This window comes from Vigna umbellata, chromosome 4 (genome assembly GCF_029865625.1).
Source record: "Vigna umbellata cultivar VRB3 chromosome 4, Vumbellata_1.0, whole genome shotgun sequence".
NCBI classification, from domain to species: Eukaryota; Viridiplantae; Streptophyta; class Magnoliopsida; order Fabales; family Fabaceae; genus Vigna; species Vigna umbellata.
The window spans coordinates 6,213,859-6,227,205 of record NC_142168.1 but is presented as its reverse complement, the minus strand read 5'-3'; the positions used below and the strand labels follow the sequence as shown (position 1 = coordinate 6,227,205).

At 33.2% G+C, this 13,347-nt stretch overlaps 1 pseudogene; it reads left to right on the top strand.

Annotated features, from left to right (window-relative positions):
* The first annotated feature begins 8,997 nt into the window (after positions 1-8,997).
* LOC148199136 (uncharacterized) lies at positions 8,998-11,864 on the top strand (annotated as a pseudogene).
* The last annotated feature ends 1,483 nt before the right edge of the window (positions 11,865-13,347 follow it).

Genomic DNA, 13,347 nt, shown 5'->3' with positions numbered 1-13,347 from the left:
AATTTCGTTTGAATTTGAAGATGGACAAAATTGTTTAATTTTTAAAATAATTAAGACTAAATTTTGACAAAATAAAAATATAAGGGTCAAATTGAGACTAATGCAATCACTCATGACACCACAGTGACATGTTACACTACCGCGACAACGACCACGTCACACTGTCATTATCACCACAGTGACAAATTTTTATTTAAAAATAATAATAAAAAAAAATAAAAATAACAATAATTTAAAAATTATTTTAGAAAAAATACAAACTGATACGTGATATTCTTTTTAACGACTTTAGTACGGTATAAACTGCGAGAACCTGATTGCATCAACTTTTCAAAAATAAAGACTGAATTAGATACTAATAACCAAAAATAAGAACCTCGAGCATGATTTAACTTTAATATATTTCGTGTTATTTGTAATTTTATTATTGGATTATATTTAACTCTACAAACATTTAAATCCAATAACTATTACTATTTTCTATTTTAATAAATATTATATTATGTTTATTTTCTTTTCCTATTTTACTGTTTAATATATTTATTATTATTTATAATTTTATTTTTAAAAATAATATACATTAAAACCTATTTATTATTTAATTATTAAAATAATACTATTAAATTTATTCTAACATCATAATTAATATTTTACATAAATTTAACTTTTAAGTACAATTTAGAAAAAATATATAGAAAATTAATAAAGATTTTAATAAAATTTGAAAAAAAAAAGAAAAAAAAGTCAAACTCATGTTTACGCACGAGTCTCGGATTATTTATTCATTTAATTTATTTATTTATCTAAACATTACTTAGAACAAATTCGTGAACCTATAATCCTATACACATTTGATTATTATTGTACATTTCAGGGGTTTCACTATCTCATGTTTTTCTATTATTCATCTTGTTTCTCCATGTCTATAGAGAATTAAACTTTATTTGTTGTTGGGGGATGATGTAACCTTGTGAACTCTCCTCATGTATTTGAATTGATTCTTAATTTAGATGTTTTTTCATTAATTGTTAGGGAATTCATCTGTTTGAATGCTTGCTCTATTTAACTCATTTAGTAGCATGATTTATGAATTGTATGAGTGCTGGGAGATTCCTTACAATTCAGGTTATTGTTGAATTCTTCCAAGGGTAATATTTCTCAGGGATGAGGGTATGAGTACTTGGTCGTTTTAAGCTCTTGATCTTCCGACTTAATTTTCTAGGAACGCTAGGAATTACACGAACTAGGAATTAAGGTAGGCTTATTGCGCCAAGGGATCGGGTTCTAAGTAATTTAGTGAGTGATGTTAACATTAATGTAAAAAGAAGAATTCTTATATACATGAGAGTAAACTTGGTGAAATCAAACACTAACAACATATTCATCTCATATTAAACAACATCCATTCATCTTTGTGTTACTCTACTATTGATCAATTTGTATTCATCTTTAATTTTCTGCCTTTGCATCTTAAACCAATGATCTCATTTTATTTAAGTCTTAATTAATCGAGTCATCACACAACTGTTTAGTGCCGAGAGTCTTCTGGGATATGATACTTGGTCTTACCATTTTATATTACTTCTGTGATTTGGTACACTTGCCAATCCAACAACAAGTTTTTGGCGCCGTTGTTGGGGACTCATGGTTTAAACTCTTCTATTTGTGTGATTCTTGATTAACTTTGACTTTATTTTTATTTTAATTTTTAATATTTTTTTTTGTTTTTAATTTGTGTTGTGTCGTTTATTTGTGTTTCTATGCTAACAAATTTTCTAGAGTTTTGTGTCCAGTTTGCAGGATGTAATACAGACAAACTGATTTCTACCACAAGTGGAGATCTCATTCTAACATGGGATCAAATCAATTTGGCCAAGCTGCCAAACAAAAACAATGGCAGCAACAACCCTCCCTCTCAGAAAGAATGGTGAAGATGGATGACATCCTTCAACAGTTCATGCAGGTGTCTGATTCTCGTCATAAAAGCAATCAAGCAGCATTCAAGAGGATAGAGAAGCAACTCTATCACATGATTCAGAAGCTGGATGACCTGGAGAGTAACTTGAAAACTAACTCTAAAGAGGAATGCAAAGTTGTTGTTACTAGAAGTGGCAAAGTTTTAGATGAGAAAAAAATAGAGAGAGAAGAAAAAGAGAGGTTGAGTGAAAAAGAAAGAGATGAAAATGAGAAGGAAAAAGAAGAGAGAGAGAAAAGAAAAAGAGAGAGAAGAAAAGAAAAAAAGAGGGGAAGAAGATGAGAGAAAAAAAAGAATCTTATGCAAAACCCCTTCCTTACCCAAAGAATTATTTCAGGAAGGAAAAAGAAAAACAGTTTGAGCGTTTCATGGAAAATCTTCAAGAAATTGGAGATTAATATACCCTTCTCTGAGGCTCTGCAACAAATGCCTTCATACACTAAATTTCTGAATGAGCTCCTCACAAAGAAAAGGAAGTACATTAAAGAAGAAACCATTGAAGTTCAAGGAAACTGCAGTGCTATCATACAAAAGCTCTTACCCCCAAAGATCCAGGAAGCTTCATTATTCCTTACACTTTGAAGATAAAAGATTTTGATGATGCTGCAAGTGATAAAACTCAAAGAATCACGTTATAATTGTTTTAAAAGCACTTTCGTAGTTTGCTAATGTATTAGGAAAGATTTCAACTTGTAAACACTTAAAAATCTCGTATCTTTAAGTTAGTTACGTATATAATTGATTATATGGTAGAATAATCGATTATCATGAGCCTTCTTAAAAAACCATTTTGCTCTGGAATAATCGATTATTACTCCAAATAATCGATTATCACTGGTTCTGATGTGAACTACACAAGTCCTTGGAATAATCGATTGTTCCTCAGAATAATCGATTATCACTTTTTGAAAAACTCTGTAACGTACTTAAATAATCGATTATCAGTAACAATAATCGATTATCACTGGCAGTTGTAATCTGTCTTTTCACTTCAGACCAGTTGTCTATATATAGTTGTTTTTAAAACCCTTAGAGGGTTAACTCTGAGCTTTTTAAGAATACAGTGTAATTGAGGAAGTTCTAAAAAGGTGGTTCATTGTATTGCCTGGTACCGTGAATAGGAGAAGCTCGCGCTTTATGGGTCAAAGGTCAGAGCGGTTCTCTTCGAGTTAGCAACGTTGATGTTTTTCAAATTCGTTGGTCGAAGGAAGATTCTGACTGCAGTGTTCCGGTTTGTTGGTCGAAGGAAAGTGTGGTTTCTTGCTTCCGGTTCGTTGGTCGAAGGAAGCACCCTTCCGGTTCGTTTGTCAAAGGAAGGTTTTATCTTTCTGTTTCATTCACTCTATTGTAAATCTGTGAAACTGATTTTTAGTGAAAACGTTAATCAGTTTTTATAGTGCTTAACAACTGGGCGAAGAATCTTTTGATTCGAACCAAGATAAAAATTTTGTGTCGAATTTTTCTACTCCCTACACTCTTTACATTTTCCACACATCAACTCTTCGATAAATTTTCTCTAAGAAAACTAATTTTATAAAAACAGACCATATTAACTTAAGTTGTGACCGAACACGCTTTACGCTTATTTTAATCTGTTGCGCGACTCTAAGATACCGGTTGTCCTGATACCGACAATTGGTATCAGAGCTTGCTTTGATATTCTATTAAACTTTTACGAAAATGGTCGGTCATCAAACTCAAGTGTATGCCGGAAGTGCTTCCTTCAACAGACCACCACTTTTTACTGGTGATAACTATGCATTCTGGAAAGTCAGAATGAAATTATTTATGGGGTCTGTTGATAGAGGTATCTGTGTAGCTGTACAAAATGGTCCTTATATTCCAAAAAGTACTGTTGATGGTGTAGAAGTAGAAAAACCATATTTTAACTAGACTGCTGAGGAAAATAGAAGAGCCCAATTTGATATTAAGGCTCGTAATATTATTTCATTTGTTGTTGTACTTGATGAATTCTGTAGAATTTCAGTTTGTAAGACAACACAGGAAATGTGGGAGGTCCTCAGAGTCACACATGAAGGTACAGATGACGTGAAATGCGCAAGAAAGAACACGCTCATCCAGGAGTATGAAATGTTCATAATGCAGCCTGGAGAAACCATTTCAAATGTTTGATAAACAAATTTTTAATCCTCAAAAACGGAGTCAAAAATTTGTTAAGACCTCAGCAAGTGTACCGAATCGTATCAAGTAATAATAAATGGTAAGACCAAGTATCGTTTCCCAAGAGACTCACGACACTAAACAATTATGTGATTACTCAACTAATTAAGACTCTAAAGAACAAATTTTTGGGTTTTTGAATGCAAATGCAATAAAATAAAAATGAATGCAATTTGATCAATTGAGGTTAAACACAAGAATGAATGGATGAAGTTGATGATATTGTTGTTGGTTTAGATTTCACCTAATTTACTCTCATGCATATATGAATTCATCTTCTTCATTAATGTTAATGCCACTTTCTAATTTACCTTAAACCCAATGTATAGGTGAAGAAAGCCTACTCCTAATTACTAGTCACAATGCCTTGTCTCCCTAGCAATTAATCATGCATTATATTCGCACAGAAGCTTAAAGGCAATCGATCCTCCTATTCCTATGTCTAGGTAATATTGTTTCCGGGAGAATTTCTCCAGTTCTAGATTTCTCCGTATGTGTCCATATCGACAAAATCAAAGATCATGCAACTCAATGAGTTAAACAAAGCATGCAAAGAGTAAAGAGGAAAAACCCTAACAATTAATGAAGTAAAGCATATATAATCAAGAATCAATTCAATACATGAGAGTTTAAGAGGTTACATCTTTTCCAACAACAAATAAGGTTTAGTTCTCCATTGTCATGGAAGAACTAGATGAACAATAGAATGAAAGAATGGAAGAGATAGAAAAATCCTAGAAAGAGAAGAGAAGAGCCATCACCATCTCCAAATCTACCCCCAAGGGGTGAAAACTGTGTTTCTATGCTCAAGCCATCAAAAGATACAATCCCTAGGGCGGGCAAGTCCTTAAATAAAAAATAAAAATAACAGAAAACAGGTCCAAGCCCATAAAAATAACAGAAAATAGGTCCAAGCCCACGTCGTCGGCGCTCAGTGCCCTAAGTGGGGCACCTGGGCGGAAAACAACACTCAAACTGGCGCTCAGTGCCCAAAAATGGCGCTCAGCGCTACTTTTTCTGCACACTGGTTGACTTTTCTACACTTTGATTGACTGGTTGACTGGTTGACTTTTCTACATTCTGGTTGACTTTTTTGCACTCTAGTTGACTTTTCTGCATTCTGGTTGACTTTTCTGCATTCCAACCATTCGGTACTTTAACTCTTCTTTCAAATAATTCCAATAGCCTACAAAATCAAGGGAATCTAGCACAAAACCATTAAATGCACCTTCAACTCTCTTATTCACAAAACTAAAGCAAAAACACGAGTTAAAGCAAGTTTCTAAGTCAGAAAGAGTGTTTTTAATATCAAAATTAAGTATAAAATAACGGTTTTTCAACCGTTATCACAACCCCAAACTTGAAACTTTGTTTGTCCTCAAGCAAAACAAAACCTAGCTTAGATAACATAGTCAAACTACAATAGTCTAGCACCACAAAAAGCATTTTTCTCTTAGGACAAGTAAATCACTCATGAATGCTCATCATAGAAAAATTAGTCAAGATATAATGATGCTCTAGCCAATCAAGCTTCAATTATGGTGCTCACATAATCAAGACATACACAATAGATGCAAACCTCATGACCAATCAACCAACCAAGCAAGAATGTTATCATATAGTGCATGGAACAATTCCTCACCAAAGACAGTGTTTCACTCAAGCACTCCAAAGTGTTTCACTCAAGCACTCAAAAGTGTTTCACTCAAACTCAAAGGTGTATAGTGAGGTGTCACTTACACTCTACTATCACAATGTCACATGAATCAACTTTGCCTTTCATTTAACAACATATCAAACACACTCACAAGCAAGTTATCATCACAAGGACTTTTCAAGGCTTGTATTGAGGCTGGGCTAAGAAGAAAATTGGTTTTTCTAGACAACAAAAGTTCTTGAGTTAAGAGAGTGCACAATTCATTTTCTTGATTGACGCTCCTTCTTTCATGTTTTTATTTTCTTGCTTCTTTGCTTGGTGCTAGTGTTTACTTTATACTAATTAATATGCGTCAGGTGATTGATCTGTTTGTTCGGTTCTTTATTGATCTGCATTAATATTACCTTTTCTAAGCATTTTTGGCATTTCCTTTTATATTCACCATAACCAGATTTCAATGTTTTTTAGTTTATACTTTTTTATGTGTCTGATGTGAATGTTGGTCCCTCACTTTCAAACAGATTAGTGTTTTTAATGCATATGACAGAAAGTATCAGATGTCATCAATCATTCAGCTCAGTTTTTGCTAAGACGAACATCAACTATGCAGAGAGAGCACTAGACATGTTGATGAGGCGCTAATGATAAGTTCATACTCTGAAAAATTACTCGAAATGAAAGCAGAGGTGCTGCTAATGGTTAGTGAACCTTTCTTATAATAAGATGGAATTTCACTAAGCTTAGGTTATGATTTTATGACTCTCAAAATTTGTCTTGAATGTATTTGTGCAACAATTTGTACCAGTTATGTTTGTGTAGGATAACTTTTGCCACACGTATCAGCTTTGTAGATATGACGAGGTGATTCAGCTAGGTGACAAGACCCTTGATTCTGCAGAGAAGAATGCTTGTCCATCGGATGCTAGTTGTGAAGTCACATATCTGGATAATTCACAACTTTCAAAAGGTTTCTACTTTAGAATTTGGCGTTGTTCAATGATGCTTAAAGCCTACTTTCACCTAGGAAAATTTGAAGAGGGTCTTTCTTTGCTAGAGCAACAACAGGAAAAGATGTCTGCCGTAAACAAGTATGTATTACTAACCCCTGACTCATTCACCCTTCTCTGCCCTTCCTCAAATGTAAATTGAAAAGAAAATGGGGGAAAATAAAAATGTGAATATTTGATAGCTATGGTCCTTTATTTCATCACCTTAAGTCCTCTCCCTACAGGAGTGAAAGCAAGGTTTTGGATTCACTCATACCACTAGCTGCTCTCATACGTGATGCCTTGCATCATAAGGTTAGCTCATGTGTTTCATTATATCTTTATGATGATTGTTTATATTCCTCATTGTCTGTTAAATATCTCGATTCCTAACATATCAGCTGTTTCAAACTATACTTTTCTATTTTTGTCTTGTGAGCTAATTGTTATTTTGGCTATTTACTTGAATATATTATTTTATTCTAGTATTATATTAAGTTCAAACTAGGTGACTGTCATTCTGCTCATGCTCTTTTTTTTTATGTATTTTTAGGTTTGCTTTAGGCATCAAACTTATTGAGTTCATACTTTACTTGGTGAAGATTGTGAAACTAGTAGTTCCCTGATTCCTATGAAGAAAAGGGGGTTCATCATCACCCGTCAGTGGATCAGGTGATGCAAATTGGTTTGCTGCCTCCCCACCATTGGATCAAAGATATATAGAGCCATTAGAGCAAGTCTAGCAACAGTTTGCTTAGATGAAAATGATGTGAAAGAACTGGAAATGTTACTAGAGGTTAATGAACTGGAAATTGTTAGACATTTTAATGTATGAAAAGAATTACATTTTGTTTATTGATTATAAATTGATTATAATATATGTTATATTAAGTATATATTTATTAGATAAAAAGATAATACCATGAAATTTGACGGATGTCAAAATGTAAGCATAATTTTTTAAAAAAAAACACCTTTTATAACGTACATGATAACGTATATTATAATATGTTAATTCTGATATTATGATAGGTAAAAAGAAATATGTTATAATATGCTAAATCTATTATAACGTACTTTTTTGCTACGTTATAATAGGCTGAATCTATTATAACGTATTTTTTTGCTATGTCATAAAACTCACAGACCTACTATATAACGCCCAGAACTATGTCTCCAGTTTGTACGTTATAATAGGTCATTTTTTTATGTTATAAAATGTGATTTTTGCACTAGTGTATTTTGGGTCAAGAACAATGAAAATAATTTGAATCTACTTATATTTCTCTTAAGGATTTCACATTTATGATTTTATATTGATTATACTTTTGAATGGAGAAATTTTATGCGTTTTTTCCATAACTTTGTGTTCTTTAAATATTCATTAATGTTATTTATTGAATAAGTATCAAATTACATAGATTATGTAATAATTGAATTATATGTTGTCAAGATTCTTGACGAGTTTTAAAATTGAATAAATGTAGACGAAAAAGATAATGTTGCAAACTGAATTACTAAGGAAGAGCAAGTCAAACGTAAGATACAATTACAACCAAGCATTTCCTCGTCCAAGATATCAATTTGAAGGTTCCATCTCTAAGGTATTAATTTTTATCCTTCATGTCTTTGTAATTTATTGTCTTTTAGTTGTATTATTTTGTAATTGTTCATGTTTTTTCTTCCAAATATGATTATTACAATGAAATTATTCTTTCTTTCATGTATGGCAATTGAGATTACCCACTGTAGTTATGTTCTTCATTGTAGATATAAAACATATTTACAAAACCATAATTGTTTTATTTGTTGTCCTTTAAGAATAAGAGTAGGAGGAGGGACATTGAGAATGAACACAACACAATAAAATTTTGCTTTATTCAAAGAGCATATCCCTAAGTTTCTTTTTAGTGTTGAAGTGGCATCACCTACTTGTTTTGTAGGAAGCCTTAAAGCTTTGCATAAACGTTATTAAATAACCTTTATAATGTTATTGCCTTGTAATTTTCTACAAAGCTTAATGTTGTTAAATGAACGTTAAAGTGTCACCACTGTTTTGGTTTCAGTTCATTGCAATATAACGTTAATATGGACTGAAGTTCAATAAATTCTAAACGAACAATCGAAAATATCAGAGAGGAGTAGAACAATTTATTGAATTTGCTACGAGGAATGTAGTATATAATAATGGAAGATTTTATTGTTCATGTGTTAATTGCTTGAACGAGTAGAGACTACCCCTTGCAGTAATATGGGAGCATGTTTTGTGCGATGGGTTCCTAAGGAGCTACACCAAGTGGATATGGCATGGTGAATTAGTAGAAGTTCCAATAGAACATGTGTCTCAAAATGAAGCAAAAGAAGTGGATTTTGTTATGGAAGATGGTTTGGAGCAAATGATTTGTGATATTGGAGATGATGTCTTTGCACAATCACATATGTATGAAACTTTGTGTAGTGATGCAGAAATGCCTTTGTATTCGGAGTGCATTAAGTACACTCGATTGTCGGCAATATTAAAGTTGTTTAATGTGAAGGCAAGAAATGAGTGGAGTGATAAGAGTTTCACCGAATTGCTTGAGTTAGTGACTGACATTCTTCCTGAAGGTAACACGATGCCAACATCTAATTATGATGCGAAGAAGATATTATGTCCAATGGGTATGAAGTATAAAAAAATTCATGTTTGTCCAAACAATTTTGTGTTGTATAGGAAGGAATATGAAAAGTTACATCAATGTTCACATTATGGGTTTTCAAGATACAAGGAAAAAGGTGGTGATTTTGAATCTGATGTGAGGAAGGGTGTTCTAGCAAAGGTTGTCGGTATCAGGACAACCGGTATCGTAGAGTCGCGCAGCGAAATAAAATAAGCGGAAAGCGTGTAGCGGTCAATAAATAAGATAAAACAGTCTGTTTAAAAATCTTGATTTTCTTAGAGAACTTTTATCAAACAGTTGATGTTCTAAGAGTTTAAAGAGTGTAGAGTTCAAGAAAATCAACACAGAAATTTTATCCTGGTTCGAATAAAAAGATTCTACGTCCAGTCGTTAATCACTATGAATAGTGATTAACCTTTTTCACTAAAATAATGTTTGTACAGATTACAAGATATGTAGTAAAGATTAAGAAACGACAATACCTTTCGTTCGACAAACGAACGAAAGAACCTTCCTTCGACAAACGAACCGGAAGAACCTACTCAACCAACTTAAAGAGAACCGCTCCGACCTTAGACACACTAAGCGCAAGCTTCTCCTATTCACAAGACTTGACTTAAGCAACTCTATCAGTTGAGAACTTCCTCAGATAAATTATATTCTCAAATGGCATAGATCCTTTTTCACTCTCAGAGAGCTTCCATTAGGCACAAAGCTCTAATACTCTCAAAATGAAAAGTTTGGGTTCTAAGAGCTGTGAAGACCTCTATTTATAAGCCCAGGTTCGTGCAGAGTCAGAAACTGAAAACACATGTCCCAACTGTCAGTGATAATCGATTATCATAAGTGATAATCGATTATTTGTGTCTGTTATGGGGTTTTCAAAAAGGTGATAATCGATTATCCTCAAGAATAATCGATTATTTGCGCGACTTGGGCAATACTGACTCAGACTGGAATAATCAATTATCTTGAGCAATAATCGATTATTTGCGCGAGCAACTCTTTTCCAAACAGGCTCATGATAATCGATTATCACACCCAATAATCGATTATCTACGCACAGACTCTCTAAACAGAAAAACTTCTAAGTGTTCTTACATCAACAAAGTAATTCCTATGCAATTAATTCTACAAAATGCTTTTAAAATAAGTACAACAAAAGTCTTCAAGTTCTTCATCTTGTAGCATCACCAAAACCATAATATCTTCAAGACACCAATGCTCCTTATTGGTAACAAAGGTGTTGTGGTATCTTCCTATAATTCCAGGGTTTAAAAGATTATTTGCTAATGTCAAAGATGCAAAGTTCATTAGATGGCATGTAGATGAATGTAAAAGAGATGGTCAAATAAGGCATTCAACTGATTGTAGTCAATGTCAGACAAGAGATTTAATGTTTCCATATTTTGGAAATGATCCAAGAAACCTTAGGCTTGCACTTGCTACAGATAAAATGAACCCATACGGTAACTTGAGTAGTAGACATAGCACATGGCATGTCATGTTAATGATCTACAAGTTACCTCTGTGGTTGTGCATGAAACATAAATATGTCATATTTCTGATCCCCGACACCCACAAAACGAGATTGATGTTTATTTAAGCCCACTAGTTGAAGATTTGAAAATGTTGTGGGAGGAAGATGTTGTTGATGTGTTTGACGAGTACACAGGCTCCACTTTTACCTTATTTTGTACAATCAATGACTTTTCAGCATATCGTAATTTAAGTGGGTATAACACAAAGGGTCACAAAGCATGCCCTATATGTGAAGATGGCATATCTCACCATCAACTAAAGCATGAAAAGAAAACGGTTTACATTGGACATCGAAGATTTCTTAGTTCAAACCATCTTTTTCGTAAATTAGAAAAAAAACATTTAATGGATGTCAAGAAAATGAAATAGCTCCAACACCTTTAAGTGGATTAGAAGTATATGAATGTGTAAAGGACATCAATGTTGTGCTTGGCAAGACAAAAAAACAAGCCACAACAACAAACATATGGAAGAAAAGATCAATCTTCTTTGATCTCCCATATTGGAGGATGCTTTATGTGAGACATTGTATAGATGTCATGCAAGTAGAGAAAAATGTGTGTGACAGTATTATTGGAACACACCTTAATATTCAAGGCAAGACAAAAGATTGTATGAAGAGTCGTTTGGACTTGGTTGAAATGGGAATAAGAGAACAATTAGCTCTCCAATCTCATGGCAAACAAACATACTTGCCTCCGGCATGTCACACATTATCTAAACAAGAAAAGAGAAGTTTTTGTGAGTTTTTACGTGATGTGAAAGTTCCACATGGTTACTCTTCCAATGTGAAACGACTTGTATCTACGAAATATTTGAAATTACTTGGGTTAAAATCTCATGATTGTCATGTTTTAATGTAACAACTCCTACTAGTGGCAATTCGTGGAATATTGCCTAAGAATATTAGATATGCATTAACAAGATTATGCTTCTTTTTTAATGCCATTTGTAGTAAAGTTATTAAGCCTGCATGGTTGGATCATTTGGAGAATAAGTCTAAAGTTATATTGTGTGAGTTAGAGATGTATTTTCCTCTGTCATTTTTTGATATCATGGTTCACTTGATTGTACATTTAGTAAGGGAAATTAGACTTTGTGGACCTGTGTTCTTGTGATGGGTATACCCAATTAAGCGATACATGAAGATATTGAAAGGGTATGACAAGAACTAATATCGTCCTTAAGCATCAATTGTTGAAAGATATATTGCAGAAAAAGCTATTGAAATATGTACAAGCCTCACCAATCATTAACTCAACATGCATCATAGAACAATAGAGCAAACACAAGAATATTACTCATCACAAACAACAGTTTATCACATCATATCAAACCATTGCAGTACAATTCATTAAACCAAGTACATAAGCAAGCTAAAATGAAAACAAAATAAACAAAATTCAAATATAAGCATAAAAATAAAGCAAAATAAATCCTTCAGTAGATGTTGTCAGTAACATCCATCAGTAGATGTTGTCAGTAACATCCTTCAGTAAATGTTTAGTAGCATAGCATCCCCTCAATAGATGTTGTCGTCTGAATCTTCATCATCATAGCATCCATTAGTAGATGCTTTAATCTAGTAGCATCCATCAGTAAATGTTGTCATTAACATCCATCAGTAGATTCTAGTAGCATAGCATCCATCAGTAGATGCTCCTCTTCATAGCAACATCCATCAGTAGATGCTCTCCTCTAAATCATCCTAGCATCCATTAGTAGATGTTATCATCTAAGTCCTCCTAGCATCCTCATTAGATGTTGTCCAACATCCATCAGTATATGTTGTCATTACTACAAAGCCAAATCAAATCCAAACCACACAAATAATCAATTAAAACAAAAAAGTCAGAAACTGGGTTGCCTCCCAATAAGCACTTGTTTAACATCACGAGCCTGACACCATTAAGCACAATTCGGATTTTTGATGTTGGTGCTTTTCTCTTTTTCATGACACCAACATAACTTCAAAAACTTCCTAGTCACCATCTTTAATCTCCTTGACTAAGGAGCCTCAATCTCAATAGCTTTAATCACCCATAACCTGTTCTTGTATCTCACTGGTGAACTAACTTCTCTTTATTATCTACCTTCTTCATCTACTATTGGCAGTCTTCTCTACTTCCATACCTAAAAAGAAAGATTATGATGATTTTGTGCTCCTAGTACAGATTTTCGGATTTTATCCTACAAACACTAAAGAACACTGCATTAGAGCACCTAATTAGCCCAAAAATAAAAAATCAAATAAAAAACAAAAATTAAAAACAGAAAAATTAAAGATAAAGTCTGACTGGTTAAGAATCACACAAAACTATAGTTTAAACCACGAGTCCCCAGCAA